General features: G+C 37.0%; 1 protein-coding gene and 1 non-coding gene across 5 annotated transcripts in view; both read right to left on the reverse strand.

Moving 5' to 3' along the window:
* The window catches only part of LOC125080366 (B-cell receptor-associated protein 29), a 49432-nt gene that overhangs the window by 8821 nt on the left and 16384 nt on the right, over positions 1–24227 (reverse strand). The window lies entirely within an intron of this gene.
* LOC125081559 (small nucleolar RNA U109) lies at positions 20845–20983 on the reverse strand. Its single transcript, XR_007121753.1, has one exon. It is a non-coding gene; the product is annotated as a small nucleolar RNA U109 (small nucleolar RNA).

Consider the following 24227-nt stretch of genomic DNA (forward strand, 5'->3'; position numbering starts at 1 on the left):
TAGCCTCTGTCTACAAGGAGCTACAGTCTTAGCAGATTAGACAGAAGTTTAAAAAAATATATCTGTATATCATAAACATTAAAGTCAGCACATTATGGAGAAGATAGCGAGCAAATGTGTAGAAAGGAAGGTCAGCACAAGATGGTTTGGAAATATTCTGCAAATCCTGAACTAACTCTACATATGATTCTGCATATGTAGTCTTTAGAAGTTCTGCATTTATAATCTTTTAGGGTAGAAGTTTTAGTAAAAAAAAGTGGGATTTATAAATTAGAGTCACTTTTTAGGCATAACAGGATGAAATCATAGGTTCTATTTATAAACAATCTGGTTACCTTTCCTCTTGAAAAGACACCATATGGGTATTTTTATGTATATAAGTCACTTTCAATTAAAGTGACTTTTGTATCAGCACTTTCTAGACAATGTTGTCAATAAGCTTCCTGTATTATAGGACATTTATTGGACACATCTGTGCTGGGTAATATAGCAGCCTCTAGCTGAAAGCAGCTATTGAGCACTTGAAATGTGGTTAGTGTAACTGAAGAACTGAATTTTAAATCACATTTACCATTTATTTATTTACTTATTTATTTATTCATTCATTCATTCATTCATTTATTTATTTGGAGAGTGCAAAGGGGGCAGAGAGGGAGAGGGAGAAAGAGAATTTCAAGCAATTCCACGCCAAGTGCAGAGCCTGTTGCAGGACTCAATGTCAGGCAGGACCCTGAGATCATGATCTGAGCTGAAATCAAGAGTTGGATGCTTAACCAACTGAGTCACCCAGGTGCCCCAATTATACTTAATTATAATTAAATGTTTTATTTAAATAGCCAGGTGTTGTATGTAAGGGTTGTATGTAAGTGTTGAATCAATGGATTCGAAACCTGAAATTAATATTGTACTGTATGTTAACTAGAATTTAAATAAAAACTTCCAAAAGAAAAAGAAAAAAGAAAAAAGACTGGGAAATGTAGCTGAATTCCCTAATACCTAAAACAAACACGGAGTTAGGTCAAATGAGAAGACAGAAATGTGTTCAAACAAAAGAGTGAGACAATACCTCAGAAAAAGAACTAAATGAAAGGGAGTTAAGCAATCAACCTGATAAAGAGTTCAAAGTAATGCTCATAAAGATGCTTATCAAACTCTGAGAACTTCAACAAAGAAAAAATATAAGAAAGTACCAATCAGAGCTGAAGAATACAATAACAGAAATAAAAAAAATACACTAGAGGGGATAAACAGAAGATCTGATAATACAGAAGAACAGATTAGTGATCTGGGTAATGAAGATCACACAAACTGGGGTGTCTGGGTGGCTCAGTCAGTTTGGCTCAGGTCACGATCTCAGGGTTGTGAGACTGAGCCCTGCATTGGGCTCTGGACTGGGTGTGGAGCCTGTATGAGATTCTCGCTCTCCCTCAGCCCCTAACCACTCTCTAACCCCTGGTCATGCATTTGCTTTGTCTGTCTCAAAAAAAAAAAAAAAAAGTCCCCTAAATAGAACAGAGGAAGAAAGAAGGAAAGAACGAGAAAGAGAAAAAGGGAAAGGAAGGAAGGAAGGAAGGAAGGAGAAAGAGAAAAAAGAAGAAAAAGAAAACAGAAAAGGAATTTAAAAATGAGGACAGTTTAAGGGGCCACTGGGACAACACTGAATACTAACATTCACATTATATAGGTCCCAGAAGGACAACTGAAAGAGAAAAGGGTATATATATAATAAAAAAAAAAGGGCATCAAACTTATTTAAAGAAATCATAGCTGAAAAATTCACTAAGCTGAGGATCTTCCCAAGTCTAAGAAGCACAGCTCCCAAACAAGATGAACTCAAAAGAGATCTACACCAAGATACATTATAATTAAAATGTCAAAGACTAAAGATAAAGAATCTTAAAAGTAGCAAGAGAAAAGCAATTAATTGCATATAAGGGGATTTCTATAAGGAAATGAGTTGATTTTTCAGCAGAAACTCTGCAGACTAGCACAGAGTGGCAAAATATATTCACAGTGCTGAAATGAAAAAACATAACCAAGCACACTCTAACTGACAATGTTGTCATTCAGAACTGGAGGGGAAATAAGAAGTTTCCCAGCCAAATAAAAGTTAAAGGAGTTCACCACTTTACAAAAAATATTAGAAGGATTTCCTTAAGAAAAAAAGAAAGGAAAATTATAACTAAAACTGAGAAAATATATGAAAGAAAAAAATCTCACTGGTAAAAAGTGAACATATAGTGAAGGTAGTAGATCAACCACTTGTAAAGCTAGTGTGAAGGTTAAAAGACAAAGTGGTGAATAAACTATAACTACAATAATTAGTTAAAGATACACAAAATAAAAGGATGTAAAACATGATGTCAAAAACAAAATATTGGGTGTAGGGAGTATTCAAACACATGTAGTGTTTGAAGAATTTGTTCAAGCTTAAATGATCATAAGTTTTTTTTTTAAAAGATTTTATTTATTTATTTGACAGAGATCACAAGTAGACAGAAAGGCAGGCAGAGAGAGAGAGAGAGGGAAGCAGGCTCCCTGCTGAGCAGAGAGCCCGATGTGGGACTCGATCCCAGGACCCTGAGATCATGACCTGAGCCGAAGGCAGCGGCTTAACCCACTGAGCCACCCAGGCGCCTCTAAATGATCATAAGTTTAAAATAAACTGCTATGTTCACAGGTTGTTATATATGAATCTCACAGTAACCACAAATCAAAAACCTGTATTAAATGCACAAAAAATAAAGAGAAAGGAATCCAAACATAATACTAAAAAAAGTTATCATGTCACAAGGGAAAAGAGCAGGAAGAAAGGAACAAGGAACTGTAAAACCACTAAATAATGAAAAAAATGGTGGTAAGTACATAATTACTTTAAATATAAATGAACTAAATGCTTCAATCAATACATAGGTGGCTGAATGGATTAAAAACAAGACTCATTTATATGTTGCCTACTAGAGACTCACTTTACATCTAAACTGAAAGTGACAGAATGGGAAAATGTATTCCATGCAAATGGAAATGAAAAGAAAACTGGGATAGCAATACTTTTATCAGACAAAATAGACTTTATTTTTTATTTTATTATTTATTTAGAGTACAAAAGTGGGGGGAGAGCGAGGTGCATAGAGAGAGGGAGAGAATTTTAAGTAGACTCTGCACTGAGCACAGAGTCTGTTATGGGGCTCCATCTCATGACCGATATCATGACCTGAGCCAAAATCGAGTCAGATGCTTAAGTGACTGAGCCACCCAGGTTCTCCTAGACAAAATGATCTTTAAAAGAAAGGCTGTAAAAAGAGACAAAAATGGGTATTAAAGGGATCAACTGAATAAGAAGTTGTATCACTTCTTAATAATTACGCACCTAACATAGTAGTACCAAGTAAATATTAACAAATGCAAAGGGAGAAACTTACAACAACATACTGATAGTAGGGGACTTTAACAACCACTTACAGCAATGGATAGATCACCCAGACAGAAAATTAATAAGGAAATATTGGTCTTAAATGATACATTAGACCAGATCAACTTAATATATACAGAGCATTCCATCCAAAACCAGCAGAATACACATTCTTTTCAAGTATACATGGAACATTCTCCAGGACAGATTACATGTTAGGCCACAAAAGAAGTCTCAACAAAGTTTTTTTTTAAAGATGTTATTAATTTGAGACCCAACAAGCAAGCATGAGCTGTGGTGGGAGGAGGCAGAGGAGAGGGAGAAGCAGATTCCCTGCTGAGCAAGAAGCCTGACACAGGGCTTGATCCTAGGACTCTGAGACCATGACCTGAGCTGAAGGCAGACGTTTAACCAATTGACTCACCCAGGTGCCCCAGAAATCTCAATAAATTTAAGAAGACTGAAATCATATCAAGAATCTTTTCTGATCACAACGGTATAGAAGTAGAAATACATGACAAGAAAAAAAAAACTGGAAAAAAGCACAAATACATGAAAGTTAAAAACATGCTACTATATAACCAACAGGTCAATGAAGAAATCAAAGATGAAACAAAAAAATACTTGAGACAAGTGAAAAGGGAAATACGACATTACAAAATCTACAGGACGCAGGAGAAGCAATTCTCCTGAAGTTTATAGGCTTCCCTCAAAAAAAAAAAAACAACAAACAAAAAAAAAACAAAACAAAACCAAAACCAAACAAAACAAAAACAAGGAAAAAAAAAAACAAGAAAAATTTAAGGGAACTAGAAAAAAAAGAAGAAACATAGCCCAAATTTAGTAAAAGGAAGAAAATAAAGATCAGAGTGCAATTAGTGAAAAAGAGACTAAATAAGCCATAGAAAAGATCCATGAAACTTAAGAGCTGGTTCTTTGAACAGATAAACAGAATTGATAAACCTTTACCTGGACTTATTAAGAGAAAATAAGAGAAGATTTAAGTAAAACCAGAAGTGAAAGAAGTTATAAACAACATTACAGAAATACAAAGGATTATAAAAGACTACTGTGAAAAATTACATGCCAACAAACTGGCCAACCTAGAAGAAATGGATAAATTCCTATAAACATACAATCTTCCATGACTAAATCAGAAAGAATTAGAAAATCTGAAGAAAAAAAAAGAAAAAAATCTGAATAGACCAATTACTAGTAATAAAATTACAGTAATAAAACTCCCAACAAACTAAAATACAGGACCAGACAGCTTCACCAGTGAATTCTATCAAACATTTAAAGACAAGTTAATATCTATTCTTCTCAAACTATTCCAAAAAGAAAAAAGAGGATGAAACACTTCCAAATTCATCCTGAGGCTAGCACTACCCTAGTACCAAAACCAAAGACACTACAAAAAAAAAAAAAAAAAGAAAGAAAATTAGAAGTCAGTATTCCTTGTAAGTCTAGATGGAAAGATCCTTATCAAAATATTAGCAAACTGAATTTAACGATACTTTAAGTGATCGTACACCACGATCAAGTAGGATTTATTCTAGGGATGCAAGGACGGTTCAATACCTGAAATCAATCAATGTGATGTACCACATTAACAAAATGAAGGATAAAAATCACATGATCATCTCAACAGATGGAGAAAAAGCATTTGACAAAATTCAATATCCATTTAGGATAAAACTCTCAACAAAGTAGATACAAAGAAAAAATGCACCTCAAGATAATAAAGGTTATGTATGACAAACCCAGAGCTAACCAACAGTGAAAGGCTGAAAGCTTTCCTTCTAAGATCAGGAACATGACAAGGATGCCCATTCTTACCATTTTTATTCAACATAGTAATGGAAATCCCAGCCATAGCAATTAAGCAAGAAAAAGAAAGAATATGCATTTAAATTGGAAAGGAAAAAGTAAATTGTCACTATAGGCAGGTGACATGATACTATATATAGAAAACACTCAAGCCTCTATGAAAAAACTATTCATAGAACTACCATATGATACAGTAATCCACTTCTAGGTATTTAACCAAAGAAAATGAAAACACTATTTTGAAAAGAAATATGCACCCCTATGTTCATTGCAGAATTATTTATAATAGCCCAAATTTGGAAGCAAACTAATATCCTTCAACAGATGATTGGATTAAAAAAAAATGTGGTGTATATATTTACAGTGGAACATTACATAGCCTTAAGAATGAAATGTTGCAAAAAAAAAAATGAAATGTTGCCATTTGCAACACGGATGGATCTAGAGGGTATTATGCTCAGTAAAATAAGTTAGAGAAAGAAAAATACCATATAATTTCACTCATTGGTGGAATCTAAAAAAACAAATGAACAAACAAAACAAAAACAGAGAACTGATGGTTGCCAGAGGTGAGGGGCAGGTGGGAGAGATGGATGAAACAGTTCAAAGGGATTAAAAGGTACAGTCTTCCAGTTATAAAATAAAGATGTGGGGATGTAATGTACAGCATGGGGAATATAGTCAATAATACTGTAGCAACGTTGTATGGTAGTAGATGGTAACTAGACTTACTGTGGTGACTATTTTATAATGTATATAAATATCAATCCACTATGTTGTACATCTGAAACTCATACAATATTGTATGTCAATTATTCTTAAAAATATAGAATACTGGCCAGGAGCTTGTACTGAATAGGAGTTGGTCTTAATGTTAAAAATGATATATACTTCAATTTCTGAATAAATTTTAGATATCATCTCATCAGTTCCTTATTTAAAGCGAGGAACTGTTAGGAGATAGAATGAGTCAGGAGGTCCTACACATCTATAAAAGAAGCTGGAAAACCACTATGCAGCCTATCCAGAAGTTTCTCCTGATCACTACATATGAAGGTATGGCAAAACAAATGCAGGCAAATCCCATTTTTCTGGCACTTATCAAGCCAAGGTAGGAGCTGTGTTTCTTATTTTGTTTTGTATCTCAGCAGATATTAATAAACCTAATGATTACTATCTTATTTAATTCACTTCAATTAAGAGAGGCTGTTATTGTCTAGGAGCCTTTTGGACTGTCTCCCAGTCCTTTCTCTATCTCTTGTTTTATAAAAATTATAATATTCTGCTTTGGATGCCTTCCACCTCCTTCTGGAACTGCCTTCGTGACTAAGGGATTATATAAACTTGTTATCTGACATTTGCATATGCTTATTTCATCTTGAACCATTTTATTTTGGAAGTAGCATTTATAGGAAAGACATTATTAAACAAGGAGGCTTGAGGTGATACATCTAAGTCACTATTTCAATTTTCTCATCTGCAAAAATGAGTTGCTATCACTTGCTGGTGGCTTTATGAAAATGTTGAGATATTTCATGAGAGTATTGGCCAGATTCAGTTAGAAGCCGGGTTATGTTCTAGTCAACAGGAACTTTCTGAGGCATACACATCACTTATTAATATAGAGAAACCCCAAATGGTATTACAGTGAGATGTAAACCAAAATGTTTGTGTAAAATATTTGTGTAAAATGACATGTAAACAGGTCAATGATATTTGTAGTTTTACAAATGCCAAACTCACATTTGTGGAGCTGTTTGCACAGTGGGAGAAGCTGGTGAGACTAATGCACTGTGTAGATGTATCACTATGATTTCTACTTGAGATAATAGACACCACCAGCTAAGCTCTGCCAGGGAATGGAAGAGAACATTCTAGAGGCATTAGCAAGACAGCTAAAGTTGGCTGTTGTACAATAGGTATAAGGATTGCAACAGAGGAAATATTTATTTGAAAATTTTCCATACATCTAGTGTTGGTTTCTTTCAGTTTATTTGGTTCTATTTTGGGGACCTTGAGAGTGAGGTATATTGGAGTATTTAATACTTAATCCTCACACATACTATTCTTTTGCCAGTGATCAATGACTGGTGTGTTAATCGACAGCAATACTTCCGAGACACTTGGAAAGTAGACACACACACTTTGGTTCAGTAAGGAACATAAACTGCAGTTTTAATTATATTATGGCTACGCTTTTTGGTACATGCCTATATTGCCAGTTACATGTAAATCAGCTCTGTTGCATTCATGGCTTCCATTATCACCCACTCTCTTTTAACCTTATATCCATCTGTTGATAAGCTTTGCTGATTCTACTTCCTTTCTATCCCATCGGTCCATCCACTCTACTCTGTCACCACTGCCCTCATCTCTTGTTTAGACTGCTGAAATGGGTTCCTCATCTCGTTTCCTGGCTATTCTAATTCACTGCCCACAGTATTGTCAGAGTGATTGCCCCTCTGCCTAAAACCCCTTCAGCAGTGCCCGGAAATGTGAACATAGCAACCCGAGGCCCTTCCTGACGGATCCTAGGCCTTCTGCTCCCCTCTTGCCACTGCCACTGTCTTACGTTATGCTCCAGTCACAATGAGCTCCTTGTTGTATTTCAGAAGTGCCATACTCTCTTAGTTATCCGCTGCTCATTTCGTTAAGACACCTTTGCTCATCGACCTTCACCTCCCTGCCAGGCTCATTTATTCCCTTTTCCTCTGGCTAATTAACATTATTCCTGCAAAATGTCAAGAAATTGCCCTTGATCTCCACTGTCGGTTTCTATGTCATCTGGAGCTCACCTAAAATATAGCGCCCACCATGTTGAAGTGTAGCTATGTCCCCACTAGACTGTGACTACTCAGGAAACAGAACCGTGTCTGTCTTGTCTCTCTGTTCTGAGAACCCAGCACCGTGCTCAGCACACAGAAGGTACTTAAAATATGTTCCTTGAAGGAAGGGAAAAAAATGGGTAAATGAAAAGTTTAAGCTCTAAGCATTTGAAAAATTCACTTGTGTGTAACCAGTTCTTTTCCTGAGATTGTGATAAATGTCAGGTAAACAATGAAGTATCACTCTATTCACCTGATAGGAATCCTGGTTGCGACTGAAAACAATTATATCTTTAATCAAAGAACAAAACATTCCTTCCAATAGTGGAATGATTAAGTAATGGGGATGAAAGGTACAGCACAGGAAATAAGGTCATTGGCATTGTAATAGCACTGTATGATGAACAGATGATAGCAACACTCACAGTGACATAGCATAAGGTACACAGTTGTCAAATCATTGTGTTGCACCCTTGAAACTGATGTAATATTGTGTGTCAACCATACTTTAGCTAAAAAAAATATCCTGGATAGCTGGAGAGTCACAAAGCCAACAGACCATTTTAAAATATTTTGATAAAAATATAATCATGTTACAAATATCTCACGCTAGGGGCGCCTGAGTGGCTCAGTGAGTTAAGCCTCTGCCTTCGGCTCAGAGCATGATCTCAGGGTCCTGGGATTGAGCCCGCATTGGGCTCTCTGCTCAGCAGGGAGCCTGCTTCCCTCTCTCTGCCTGCCTCTCTGCCTACTTCTGATCTCTCTCTGTCAAATAAATAAATAAAATCTTTTAAAAAACCCCACAAATATCTCATGCTAATTCAAATTTAAAAACAAAACTAAACAGTATTACAGAATCCAGTTCAACTAAGAAAAAAAAAAAAACCAAGACTAAAACACTGGCTCTAGGAATGGGGCTGAATATATGCAAGATAAGCCTTCAGCATCTTGTAGTGTCAGATAAGGGAGTACTCAAAAAATGAAAATAAAACAAAACAAATCCACAATAATGGGGATATATATGTCAAAGGGACATGGCAGCCAAATGAAAGAGCTCTCCATGGCTAGAGCTGAAACAATAAACATAATAAAAATGTTAAATTTGCAATCCAAAGTATTAAGAGGAATAGCCACGAGTCATAAAGACAGAAAGAAAGAAATAGTGGTAAACAGACAAATCTCTGCAGAAGAGTTCCAAATAATTTATATAGACACTCCACCCTCAAGGGGAGTAGCCATTTTTTAAAAGAACTATTTATTCATTTATTTACTGGAAAGAGAGAATACACGTGCATGCAAGCAGGGAGAGGAGCAGAGAAAGAGAGAGAGAGAATGTCAAGCTGACTTCGTGATGAGCATGAAGCTCCACTCAGGGCTTCATCCCACAAACCCAAGGTCACGACCTGAGCCAAAACCAAGAGTCAAGATGCTCAACCAACTGAGCCCCCTAGACTCCCCTTAGAGTAACTATTTCTTAAGTGTTAGCTGTGACTTCCTTCCAAAAAGTGCATTATGGAAAGAGGGAATAAAAAAAGTAACTTTACAGTAAAGAACCCTGACAAATGCCACCAAAGTCAGGTGGTCAAGGCCAACCCCCGCAGTGATATATCGTGTTGGTATGTACTCTTGATGTAACATGAAGAGAGTGGCACTTGACCTCTGTGACTTTCCTCTCAAATCCTACAACCCTAGTCTAAACACAAGATAAACATCAGATAAATGCCAACAGAGAAATATTCTACAAAATACCTGACCACTACTTCCCCAAACTGTCAAAGTCATCAAAAATAAGGCAAGTCTGAGAAGCTGTTCTAGCCAAGCTGAGCCTAAGGGAGATATAACTATCAAGTGCACTGTGGTATCCTGAATGAGATCCTGGAAAGGAAAAAAAAAATCAGGTGAAAACTAAGGAAATCTAATGAAACTAGGGAATTTAGTCAATAATAATGTATGAAAACTGGCTCATTTAGTTGTATAAATGTACCACATTAATGCAAAACATCAATAATAGGGAAATGGAGTATGGGGCACATGGGAAAATTCTGTACTATCTTAGCAGTTTTTCCATAAGTCTGACCTTTTTTAACATATAAAATTTATTTAAAAAAAGCACAAGGGGAACACAATAAAACAAAACACTACACATACAGGATCAGATAATACAACATTCATTAGGCTATAAGTACTATCTAAGTTAAGAACCTATCAAATAGGATATGCGTGAGTCCTTTGTTCTAACTAAAGAAAAAATTAGTTGAAATTCTCTTTTGTAAAAAATCTTGATATGTTTATCAATCCCGTATTACAGTATGTATTAAAAGAACAAACAAGGACCAAGTGGTACTATTTTAAAAAGTCAGTGAGTAAACAGTATGAAGGTGCATAAAGGAAAAACAGATATTCTAATAAAGAAGCATGGGCTTAATACATTAAATATTTAAAATCAGAGTTCAAAAGAAGAGCTGTTATGCAATCATGTATTAGGGTCATATGTACAATAAACATAGAAGGGCAGTGAGAAATAAGCTCCTTAACAGTGATGGCAAATCTTCCCCGTTTCATCAAGAATATGAGGAAAGGGGCACTGGTGTGGCTCAGATGGTTAAGCATCCAGGTCTTGATTTCAGCTCAGTCATGATCTCAGGGTCATGAGATCATAAGATCTCAGGGTCATGCTCAGCATGGAGTCTGTTTCATATTGTCTCTCCCTCTGCCTCTGCCCCTCCCTGCACGCTCTCTCAAAAGAAATAAATACAATCTTAAAAAAACAACATGAGGAAGGAGATTTTTCTTCTGGTCTCTAACTGCTGACGTTCCTGTCGCTTATCACACAAAAGAAGCTGTTACACAGATGAAGCTGTCCCAAGACAAGGGAGTTACCCACTCATCTATCCCTTCAAAAACTTACTCGGCATCAGGCATTTTTCTGAGTGCTGAGTGAGAAGATCGCTAGGGTCTCTATCCTCATAAAAGCCATTTTCTAATCTGGGAGGAAGACACAATACAGAGACCAGCCAAGGGCTAAGTGTCACACAGAAGTCCAGACAGATTGCTGGCTGAGGGACTGGATGGCTATGAGACTGGGTAGTCACGAAGTTTCTCTAGAGAGGTGGAATTTAAGCTGCCCTCTGTGCTGTCTGCTGAGAGAGCCTATAAATAAATGACGCCCCAGTAGGAATGGGCACATCCAGGATCCAGATCCTATTTTCTAAATCCCATTTTCTGCTTAAAGGAACCAAGGCTCTTTGGAGAAAGTTGATTCAAGGGATGGAGAAGGGTAAGTATAAGGTGAGCTTGCAATGTCTCATTATACCAGAAAGTAAGTGTCTACAGAATGGGGAAATCACAAAATGATACGAGACCCCACCTGAAAGACTCCGACTGCCAATTCTGAGACAAGCTGAACAAAAAGCGCACTGCTCATAATGGATTCTAACCCACTGAAAGAATTAAAGAAACACATAAATAACAATGGGACGAAGGAGGACTCTTCCTTATCACAGAATGGCATCTGACGAATGTAAAAGGAGTGGGGGAGTTAGGAAATCAACTTGTGGAAAATATCCAAATAGTAAGTGAGAGAATAATACAAAGAGGGTGAGAGAACAAGATAAAGCAAATATAAAGTGTTATCACTGTGGAACTGAGTGAAGGGTGCAGAGGAATTTCTTGATATTATTCATGTGTCTTTCCTGTGAGTTTGAAATTATGCCTGAATAAAAAGTTAAAAGGAGGGGCACCTGGGTGGCTCAGTGCGTTAAAGCCTCTGCCTTCGGCTCAGGTCATGATCTCAGAGTCCTGGGATCGAGTCCTGCATCGGGCTCTCTGCTCAGCAGGGAGCCTGCTTCCCCCTCTCTCTCTGCCTGCCTCTCTGCCTACTTGTGATCTCTGTCAAACAAATAAATAAAATCTTTAAGAAAAAAAAAAAGGCTTAGGGGCGCCTGGGTGGCTCAGTGGGTTAAGCCTCTGCCTTCGGCTCAGGTCATGATCCCAGGGTCCTGGGATCGAGCCCCACATCGGGCTCTCTGCTCAGCAGGGAGCCTGCTTCCTCCTCTCTCTCTACCTGCCTCTCTGCCTACTTGTGATCTCTCTCTGTCAAATAAATAAATAAAATCTTTAAAAAAAAAACAGGTTTAAAGGAAAAAAAAAAAGAAATCTGGTTCTGAAGTAGAACAGAGAAACAGAGGCAGTAACTGGAGGAATAGGAGACGAAGGGAAGTTTCTGTTTTTGTTCTGTTGCGTCAGAGATCCCAGAGGATGTCTGCAGGGTGACAGGAAGTGCAGGAGTGACTGCAGAAGCAAAGTCCTGGAGACTGGGATCCACAGCACTGGATGAGGGATGGAAACCTAATCCCTGGGAACCCATGAGCCCAGTGGCTGGAGGACGGTAGTTTGGTGGTGAGAAGATGTTGTTGTCTGATTAATTCTTTGTTCCCGATGAAAGAGGGTAAACTTAGAATTTCACAGTGTGATGAGATCTGATAGTTTTGGAGTGTGGAAAGGAGATTTTAGAGAAGTGCAACAGAATGGTCATGCATGTTGATGGCCCACAGAATTTAGTGACCATTTATTTAAAGCAAAAAGTTGGTCCCTTCAGCAATGGTGACATGTTTGGGTGCAGGTGCCAAGTAGGTGAAGATGTGAAAATTAACCAGGACTAGGTCCTAGAGAGAGCCAGGGAGAAGGAAGGGGGAGCAGGGAGCGACGGGGTAAGGAGATGAAGGAGACGTGTAGTTTAGCAAGAACATGATTAGGATAAACCATGAAATCGGAACCGGGTAAGGAAGGAAGAAAAGGCACAAAAGTCAGTGTTTGGGACACAAGCCTCATACTGGGGACACAGAGTTGACTTAGACATGGCCCTGGCCTTCACAGCACTTAGGGTCTTGAAAGAAAGACAAGTGAATGAAAAAGAAATTTCTACAGAGCGTGCTAGCACATAAGCAAGCACACAGCACTATGGAGGCCCACAAGGTGTTCCTCAGTCTAGACGGAAGGGAGTTTCGGGGAGTCTTCTTAGACATGGCAGTGTTGGAGCTAAAGAATGAGTGTAAGCTAATGACAAGAGTGAAGGATTAAGGAAGGAGATCTGCAGTCCTGGGCAAATGGGAGAAATGTGGAAACACCACTGTACGAAGAACTCCCAACTCCGATATTTAATGGAGTAGGAGTATAACATTTAGATTGGATAAGGCTGGGGGACAGAGCTGGAGATGATGGTGGAGGCCAGATCACAGAAGATTATGTGTGTCATCCTGAAGAGCTGCAAAGGTGACAGGCACCAAGGAAGAGTTTTAAATAGCGCAGAGGCATCATCAGATCCGTGGTGCTGAAAAACTACGCCGGTGGCAATACGAAGAAGCCAAACAAAAAGGCACAAAGACCAAACGGGGATGTGTTTTACAAGACTGCATTCTCTGCAGGAGGGGGATTAAGACATCTCTGGAATGGAAACAAAGCTGCACAACTAATTATATCACAGAGTCAACATTAATAAATAAAACCAAATATAGATCTACTTTTCTCCTGCACAGAACAAAGGGAAAATGAATGATTACTCTGCATATATGAGTGCCTGCCCATACATTCTGGGCTACTGGGAACATGGGTGAGGTTCATGAGTAAAGTCGTTTTGGGTTTTAGAAAAGACATGGATCTACAAGGTGTGTAGATATTTCAAAGTTTACTGGTACTCTGGGCCAGGGAACTTGATAAATGGGTTTCCTAATTTCCCCACTGTGTGTGCTGTTGGTGAAAAGAACATCAATAAATGCATAGACTTCCTCAATTAATCTTAATTAGGTTGCTTAAATGCTTAAGAAAACAATTTCGGATCTGTTACTTAGCAAAGAATAATTATAAACTACATTAATATGCTGGCTTTCCCCTTAAAAATCAGGATGTACATTTTAGGCAAAGCACCGTGTTAAGTACAGGTTATACCAACTGCTTTAGAAAGGGTATACTTTATAAAGCAAGGTCATGTGTAAGCAGAAGAAATACATGACATCTAGAAGAATTATCAACTCATCATGAGAATTGAAGGAGTGAATTTGTGTGGACTATAAACAAAGAACTAGCTTTACTATACATAAATATATATAATTTCTTAAATTATCTGATCAATATTCAACAAGCAATTAGGTACACACCAAATTTTATAACAATATTGATGGCAGAAGCAATTTTTTTTTCAGCATCACCTCATTTAAACTGAAAAAGATACTCTTTTTTATTTAAAGACCTTAAATATAGGTTCCCAAACTATTTCTATAAAGGGCTGGAGTGTAAATATTTTTTTCTGTGCCATGCAGACTCTGTCTAGTCTACTCAACTCTGTAGTCATAGAAAATATGTGAACGAATAAGCATGGCTTCATTCCAGTAAAATTTAATCTATAAAAACAAGACAGCAGGCAAGATTTGGCCTATAGTTTGCTGGCCCTTGTCCTAAAACAACACTTGTTAAGTGTTATCAGTTTCTCTTAAATCATAAATTTACTCAGAAGAACTACAAGATCCATATCATTCTGAAGATTTTAAGAAGACTCCTAAAAAGTATCCCATTTTAACTATCAATTTTCCTTATAGAAAGAACAAAGGCTATCCAGACAGGGGGCTTGCAATGAGATTTAATTTTAGAAAGAAGAGACTTTCCCCCCCTCCTTTAGTTTTCTAGCAATCTAGCTGACAGCTTTTGATTCAGGAACCCAAAGCAGAGATAATTTGGAGAGGATGACAAATTTAATTTTGGATAGGCTGATCTGAGACTCTGGTGATCAGGCAACCTCTAAAGCAAAAACTTTTTTTTTTTTTTAAGACTTTATTTTTAAGTAATCTCTATACCCAACGTGGGGCTAGAACTCATAGCCCTGAGATCAGAGTCATGTGCTCTACCAACTGAGTCAGCCAGGTGCCTCTAAAGCAAAAAACTCATGCTCTATCTTCGAAAGCACAAATAAACCCATTTCACTGTCCATCACCCAGACACACTGGGCATTTAAAACACATTGGGCTCAACTAATAACTTTCCAAGACACCCACAGAAAAGAACAGAGCTGTTATTTTACTTTGGTTTTGTAAACCAACCACAGATTTAATTAGCAAATGAACAAGTCAAACATCTAACACTGGCATGTTATACCACTGATCAGACTCTGAAAGGTCTTTTTCTCTTTTTCAATTTAGAAGCTTGGGGAAAGATTTTACCTTAAGTCTGACTGCCTTTTCATTATGGTGTACCAAAAAGGCAGTATTATGTGGATTTGTAAAGCAAGATACTGTCAGAAAAATTATCTCCTAACTTGAGGAAAAGTTTTTAAATTAGTTTTGACAAAATTTTTTAGGTTGAAAACTCAGGTATAAACTTTTCTTTTTAAAATGCTTCAGTCATTCCTTGTTTAACCTGGAAGCTTTTCTGATAGAAATAACAACAATAATGGTAAAGCCTAGCACTTTATTAAAATTGAACACAGACCAAGCACTGGGCTGTGTGCTTTATATGCAATGACTCCATGAAGAGCTACAGCTTAGAGTAAATTCCTTCCCCAAGGTCCCAGAGAGGCTAATATGCAAAAGCTGGTCTCAAATGAAGTATGAGTAACTTTAAACTCCGCATGTCCAAATATCAGACGCTCTTAGCATCTTCAACAAACTGTTCAAGGGAATTCTTAAATAAAGACATTTATACATTTGAGAGCTATTTATTCTTTCTTCTCTATCTGAATCTCTTGTCTACAAATTATTTGGTGAAAGACTTTCTGGCTCTCTATTTTCTTGCTTAAAACCTGGTGCCATCTCTGGGCTCAATTTAGAAGAAACAATAGACTTGTATGCATGGTCCTCATGGTCCCCAGATCTTGTCTCAGATTGCTTGGCATCCTCATCACGCCCACTCCAGTCCATAAACTGTTCTCTTAGGCATAATGGCCTTTAGTCCTTGGATTGTGTGCGTTGCCGAGGCTAGGGGAAGACACAATCATCTCTGCTTCTGAAATCCCTCTCATCTCTGAGACCAAGCTCAAATACCTCCCCTATGAAATCTTCCTCAACTCTGCCAATAAGAATCCATCTCTTTCTCCTCTGGGCTACCTCAGCCCTTTGAGCTTTCCCTTCAGTTCAGTTACCATCCCTTGCCTCACATTCCTGTTATGAGTGAATGTATCTACTGTTCTCACTAGAGATCCTTGAAGACTGGGACGACAGTATATGTGCCTTGGTATCTCTGCTCTTATCCAGCACCATACTTCGTCTATGGCAGGGAAACAGAAAAGTTCATAAATGGAATGCAGCAAAGACTCCCATGTTGCTAAAACCTCTTTAATATGTAACCCTGCAGGAAATGTGGCCATCCGCAGAATCTCAAACCTCGGGAACCGATCCTATAAAAACTGTTGAGAGGTATTTGGTTCATGAAGGTTGTGGGGACTTCTATGAAGCAGAATGTGCTATTAATCTAGTGTAGAGGGCAAAGCTGGTTTCAGGAAAATCACTGGAAGACTTCTTGAAATTAAATACAACCTTCAGAAGTGTTGGGTCAATAAAAATTTACCTCAACAGCAATCTCCTGCCAATAATTGAGAAGAAGATGAAACAAGAAGGGGAAAGAGGAAGTGAAGGAAAATACTATCGGTTTTCAAATTTGGAATAAAAGATCAAATTACAGTAATCTGTGAGGTAGTCCAGAGAGGAGAGAGCATGGCTGAGAGATCTTTGTTTCCCAAGCTTCAGATTCCTCATATATCCTAACTTGCTCCAACTCATGTTAGCCAAACGCTTCTCACTCTGTTCCTTCTTGCAATTTCAAAATACCTTTCAAAAATGTCTTTTTTTTTTAAGATTTATTTATCTGAGATAGAGAGAGAAAGAGAGAGTGCTCCCACTCACAGTGTGTTGGGGGAGGGGGAGAGGGAGAGCGAGAATCCTCAAGCAGACTCCCCACTGAGCGTAGAGCCTGACATGGGGTTTGATCTCATGACCCTGAGATCATAACCCAAGCTGAAACCAAGGTTCAGATGTTCGACCGACTGAGCCACCCAGGTACTCCTCAAAGATATTTTAAAATTTTAGAAGAAAATCTTGTAATTACATTTAGCATTTCATATTATAAATACCTTCTTGGTCATCAGCAGGCTTCACATTATTAAGACACACAGCAAGGTAGAGGCGTCTACCTGGAACCCAAAGGCTCTTTCCTACTAGCTAAATGACAGAATCAGATGGCCAGAGGTGACTCGTTCTCAGGGGGCACCTCTGATTTTTCTCAGCCTAAGCCTCAAATGTTTGTATGTGCCAGAGTTCTGTGTTCACACCACTCCCTTCTCACTCAATACAGTCTTCCTTGATTTTTCCCATTAACTCCTTGACTTAACTGAGAGTTATCCATATGTATGATGGCTTCGACTCTAGCTTCAGATGACCTTTTTTTTTAAATTTTTTTTTTTAAAGATCTTATTTATTTGACAGAGAGAGATCAGAAGTAGGCAGAGCAGCAGGCAGAGAGAGAAGGGGAAGCAGGCTCCCCGCTGAGCAGAGAGCCCGACGCGGGGCTCGATCCCAGGCCCCCGAGATCATGACCTGAGCCGAAGGCAGAGGCTTAACCCACTGAGCCACCCAGGTGCCCCTTTAATTTTTTTTAAAAGATTTTATTTATTTATTTGACAAACAGAGATCACAAGTAGGCAGAGAGGCAGGCAGAGAGAGAGGAGGAAGCAGGCTCCCCACTCAGCAGGGAACCCGATTCAGGACTCGATCCCAGGACCTGAGATCATGACCCGAGATGAAAGCAGAGGCTTTAACCCACTGAGCCACCCAGGTGCCCCCAGATGACCTTTCTTTTAAGCTTTGAATTTGTATTTCCAACTGTTTTTTGGGCATTTTCACTAGGATATCCTGATGGCCCCTCAAACTCAGCATATTTATAACCACACTTATTTTATCTGCTTTCCCTCTCTCCAAAGAAAAGAAGGCACCCCACATCTCCTTTGGTCTTAATCTAGGTTAAAAGTATTACCTACTTAGTCAACCAAATTAGAAACCTGGAGTCGTCTTATATTTTTGCTTTCCCTCATTCCTCTAATCTTGTTTGTTCTTCCTACCTCCTAAAATCCCTCTCATGATGAAATTTTATAACCCTGAGGACAGAAAGAAGACTCCACAAGTTTCCAGAAGGCAAAACAAAACAAAACAGGTCATGTACAAAAAGAATCTGGGACTGGAATAACTGGCTATGTCAATGGAAACAATTCGAAGGAGCACTGCCTTCGAATTTCTGAAGTTAAGCATTTTTCAAAGAAGGGTAAGGCTAAAATAATGACAATTAATTTCAGAAAATAATGATTTCCAGACATTCATGGCTTCAAGTTGTTTACCTTTCATGTATTCTTCCTCAGTAAGCTACTGGATGGTATGTTCTACCAAAAGGAGAGAGTAAATAAAACATGGAAAACATGGAACTCAGGAAAAAGGGTATCAGCGCAGGAAAGGGGCACAGGGGTTCTCATGACAATGATGAATAGTAGGTACATACTCATAATAATCTGATGTAAGAAAAATTATGATATGCTCATATTGGAATGACGGAATGGGAAATGTGTCCGAGGAGCTGGACAAGAGAGCTAAGTTCTTCTCTTCTATGTAAGAAAGTCAAAGAAAAAATCCCACACACTGAAAGATCAAAAAACAGCTACCTAAACATTGCATTTAGAAATCTGGAGGTGAACATCAGAATAAACAGCCAAATGAGCTGGACACAGCTGTTTCTGGGGAGGGTCTCAGGAAATTGCTGTTTTTCACTGTAAGCCCTGTAGTAGTACTTTCAACTTTCAGTATTTCTGTATATGAAAACTCTGGTAAAAAAAAAAAAAAAAAAAAAAAAGAATTAGGGGCACCTGGGTGGCTCAGTGGGTTAAAGCCTCTGCCTTCGGCTCAGGTCATGATCCCAGGGTCCTGGATCGAGCCCCACATCAGGCTCTCTGCTCAGCAGGGAGCCTGCTTCCTCCTCTCTCTCTGCCTACTTGTGCTCTCTGTCTGTCAAATAAATAAATAAAATCTTAAAAAAAAAAGAATTAGGTTCTGTTAAGCATTACAGTGACTACTTTGTGTTATAATTCTGTAAGGAAAGATATTCAGAGAGAAAAGATCTAAAGATCTAATCTTCTTTTTTATTTCCCCAATATTTTTAATGAAAAGAGCATGTTGATTCCTTTACTAGATCATTTCTCCTTTCCTGCAGTTATATTGTTCCATATCAGTATTCTAAAAGATGTTCTAAACAAACAACCTTACTATAACCTAGTGAGAAATGGTTATGTCTCACCCAAGAGGGTTAAGATTTGTAATCCCATTCCATATAACACACTTGAGCTATGAGCTAATGGGTCGATAAAACATGCCAGGCCTTGCCCTAATGACTCTAAGCCTACATGAAACATTTTTCTGTGAGGAATATGGCTTAATTAACCACCTGCTGAACTCAGTTTGGAAGAAAGGTAACTTACGGTGAAAAATTTTCTCTCATGAAAAATAAATACAATTTTAAGGGTCAAAAAGCCACAGTGAAAATAGTTCTTGATGGTAACTTTTGCTTAACTGTATTATTTGGAGACACACAGACATTAAAGGTTAAGTAGCTATTCCCTCATTTTACAGAAAACTGCAGCCTAAAAAGGTTCAGTGACTTGACTAGAACGACTCTGTACATTTTCAGAATTTGCAAGGTGATCCATTTCATTTAGCAATGGTTAAACAACTTCTAATATGTAGTATCTACTCTCAAAGTAAAGTTGGGAATAGACTCAATCGATTAGATGATTCAAGCCCCAAAAATGAATGCCTTAGATTACCTGGATATTTGGAAGAGAGTTTGTTTGGTTTTTTTATCCTTTTCACTGTTCATGTAAAAGAAATTCATTACAGAAAATAATTTCAACTCCAGAAAAAAATAAATTCTTTGTATATACCAAAGACAACTGCTATCAATAGCTTGGAGCAATTTTTTTGCTTAATTAATATACTATTAATTACATATTGTCTATTGTCACATCCATCAAATACACTGTACTATTATTTTTTAATATGGACTTTACTTCAGTTATTAAGAGAAGGGAAGGAGATGGAAAAGAAGCAGAAACTTCCAGTTATATAAACAGAGGAGAAAACATTTGAATTTCTTACTCAAATTATAAAAGCCCATTAAAAGGAAATAAAGCAAAAAATATGACAAAACTGACACATTTTTGCTTAAATATTAACAACTTTAAAATAAGGTGATGGCTTTGATATGGCTGTAAATTAAAGATAGTTCATGATCACAAAAATTTTCAGGTGTAAAACATACTTAGGTTAGACTTTGATAATTTATTTTTAGATGGCTCAAATAACTCATTTATAAGGAATTCGAAAGCCCTCAGTTTTACTTATTTCTTTTTCTTTTTCTTTTTTTTTTTTTTAAGTAGACTCAGAGCTCAATGTGGGGCCTGAACTCATGACCCCAAGATCAAGACCCCAGCAGAGAGGACAAGTTGGACGCTCACCCAACTGAACCATCCAGGTGTTCCATCCCTCAGTTTTAAATCTGTATAAAAAGCTTATGTCTCTGTGTTCCATATTAAAAGATTTTGCAATAAATACATTGTTTGAAAAGTTCCTTAAAAAATTGCTGATGGGACGAAAGAGGAAAGAAGGAAAGAAGGAGGGAGGGAGGAAAGGAGAGAAGGAAGACAAAGCCAGGATCAAGGAATTTGCCTCAATCACTTTTTTGTGTTTTCTTCTTTTCCCTTTATGCAGCAGAAATAGGCAGGCTACTACTCAAACTCTACTGTAAGATTGGCAGCTCTGAGAACTCCTTTTAAAATGTAACATGTAATGAATACATTTCTGTTCATAAAGGAATAAGGAGGAGACATTTCCACATAAAAAATCACTTTTTTTTTTTTTAAGTAAGCTCTATGCCCAATGTGGGGCTTGAACTCATGACCCTGACTGAGCCAGGCAGGTGCCCTGAAACTCAATCATTTCAATTGTTAATTTTTACTAAATATTATTATTTTACTAAATATTATATTATTATTGTTTTATTAAAACATATTTATTATAAAAACATTTTTGTTTTATTTAAGAAATCTCTATACTCCACATCAGGCTCGAACTCACGACCCTGAGATCAAGAGTCCCAGGCTCTTCCAACTGAGCCAGCCAGTGCCCTCGCTTTTAAAATCATTATCTACTTTTACCATTGCATGAATGCAGGCAATAAATGAATGGGACATGTCTCCTCTAGTTAATATATACTGAGAAAGTATTTATTTATAAGCATAAATGCCAAGAAAGTATTTATTTTTAAGAATAAAAACCAGGAGTTATCCTGGGAGACTCCTTTGAAGTCAATCGCCTCGGACATCACAAGATTTTTCACTTCATACAAGATTTATTTTTATTATGAGAGCTTCTGAGTTCTTTTATTATTATTATTATTATGTGAGCTTCGTAAATCTTCAGAGATAAGTTCTTATTTTCCACGGCAGTGTCCTTTCCCAATTACTCCACATACCGGGGTATCAGAGTTATTGTTAAACAGATCATTAAAAATGACAGATCAGATCCTTACACCTGACTAAATGAGGTGCTCCGGGACATGCATACTCTCTTTTGGATCACCAGGGCCATATTACTGCACTGAAGCACAGACAATTTACTAACTCTGGTCCAAATCTGAGCTGGTGATTAAAAACTGATGGAGTGTTTGGCACTACTAAGAAAGTGTTCTTAATACCTTGGTTCAGAACACCGCTTTTCCAATTTGAAGTTAACCAGTTTAAATAAACATTTGTATTTATGCTCTATCTTCACTAGTATACTTCGGAGAAAATGTTTCACTTAGATTAAACAAACACCAAGGGTGAGAAAATGCATACTGAAATATTCTATTTGCCTCCATTAAGAGAGAAATCACACTGCTTTTCTACTCAATTTTCAAATATAAAAGAACTTTCTGAAACATTTCTTAAGCACTGTCAGTCTTAATATCCTCAATGTTGAGAAATCAATGATGATTTTTGAATGGTAATATACAACACAAAGCATTGTGCTACTGAATTCATCTGAATCCCTTGCACTATTAATTTATGTAATTTCTTAGTCCTTGCCTTAATGAAATTGACTGGAATATGTCAGGAGAACATAGCTAAAGATATGTCTCTTTTAGAAATGGAGCTTTGATCTTCTCAAGGTCACTAATACTGTTATGTGAAATAATAATTTTGGGTACATAAAATGTGTTCATAAAATATTACACATCTTGCAGAAACCTAACAGGACATACTCAAACAGGTAAAATCTGCTTTTACCTCAACTCTGATTCACTCTGAAAGAAGGTTTGTAGTCTACACTTTAAACATAGAGGCTGGTATCTCTTGCTATCAGATCATAAACACAATGTCTATATTATCAAAGAGTTCATCTATTCCAAACATCTCAATTGTCTGTTAAAGAAATACTGAGTTTCTTTATATTATGCTAAAATAATATTAGGTTTAGAGTTATATCTCAGAGTCATAAAGTCAAAGCTCAAAATATCTTAAAGTTAGGATTTTTGAAAGGCAAAGGAAAAGGAAGGTGTAATGTGGCAAACAACTTGTTGTTGTCTTTATTTTTGTACCACCCTTCTTACATTAAAAGAGGAATCCATGCCATGACAGGTATGAAAAAAAGAAAGCAAGATTTTGAAACAATTTTTTATCCTAATTAAAGGTATTTTGGAAATGGTCCCTTGCAATCTTCAAAAGGATTAGCAGCAATATTTTATGCTGGATAAAAAAAGAATACTGCTTCTCTTCTTAAACATTAGATGTTTAAAATATAATTGGTGATTACTAAATTTATTTTCATATAAGTGTGAAAAATTCTTGATCATGTTCCAAATCTTTTGTAATGACACAAGAGACAACAGAACCAGCAATGAATTTTGGACTATACTACATCAACCACGTAATGCACTATCTTGTCTAGAAGAGTGACTTATTTTTTAACTTACTGCTTCTAATCTTTTTTTTTCACTTTAAATAAGAAGTAAGAAAGCGATTAAAGAATTTTATATCATATGAAATATCCTATGGATTTTTGTTTTGTTTTTACAGAATCAGCTTTTATCTTTGGGCTTTCCATACCAAATTCAAATATATCATGATGAAGTAAACTCTATCCAAATATGGTAAATCGATAACCAATAAAGCAAGTTATATTATAAAAAACTTTTATTAAGCTGAGATCTACTTTAAAGAGTATAAACTTACAAATAGTCTAAAAGTAGATCCTTAATTCAGTCACTGAACATTCTCCAATTTACTTCCAACATAAAGTGGTGGAAGAGATTTGAAATCAGAGAAGGTCTATGCATTGATCCATTACCTTAACTCTGGCTGGCTGAGAAGTCTGCCACTGTCTGGCCAACATCAAGGAATATCTGTTATATGCAAGGATGTTGTCCAAGGGTCAAGCCACAGATTTTTACTCTTGAGTTTCCTGGGATGACACTGAACTTGGGGTACCTACTTTTCTGTGTTATGTGGCTATAAGCAGTAAGAATTTTTTCTTTGACAAAGAAGAAAATGCTATTAGAATTTTTTTTTAAGAAAAAAAAAAAAAAAATAGAAGAAATAGGTGTCTTCCCAAGTCCTGATTGTAATGTATTTTAGAATAAGCCATTCAAATTGTCAACAATTCCAGATTGTTGCTTACTTTACACAATCAGTCTCTTTTCAGGGAATGCATTCCTTATATCTGGCAGGTAGGAAATATTAGGGTTTGAGATAAGCAACATATTTTCCTGTAATCAAAATTGTCCCCCTGCGATTGCTTCTTTCAAAGCAGCGATATACTATGATGGAAAAATGTCATTCATTTTCCAAAACTATATTTACAAGCAACTTTTCAGGAACATAGCTTTTCTGCTAAGGCAGGAACATCTATATTTACAACACAGATCTGAAACACCTACATGTTTTTCTGTATAACAGAGCATGTTTCTCTTGGCCCAAACCATGTTTTATCTTCATATTTGAGCAGGAATTTGTAAATAGGTCATTCTTGGTTATTTTAGCCAGAAGAACATTGAGCCATTAGTTTTGTTTTAGGGAAAACAGTGATGTGTAACCGCATAAAATA

Source organism: Lutra lutra, chromosome 11 (genome assembly GCF_902655055.1).
Source record: "Lutra lutra chromosome 11, mLutLut1.2, whole genome shotgun sequence".
Lineage (NCBI taxonomy): Eukaryota > Metazoa > Chordata > Mammalia > Carnivora > Mustelidae > Lutra > Lutra lutra.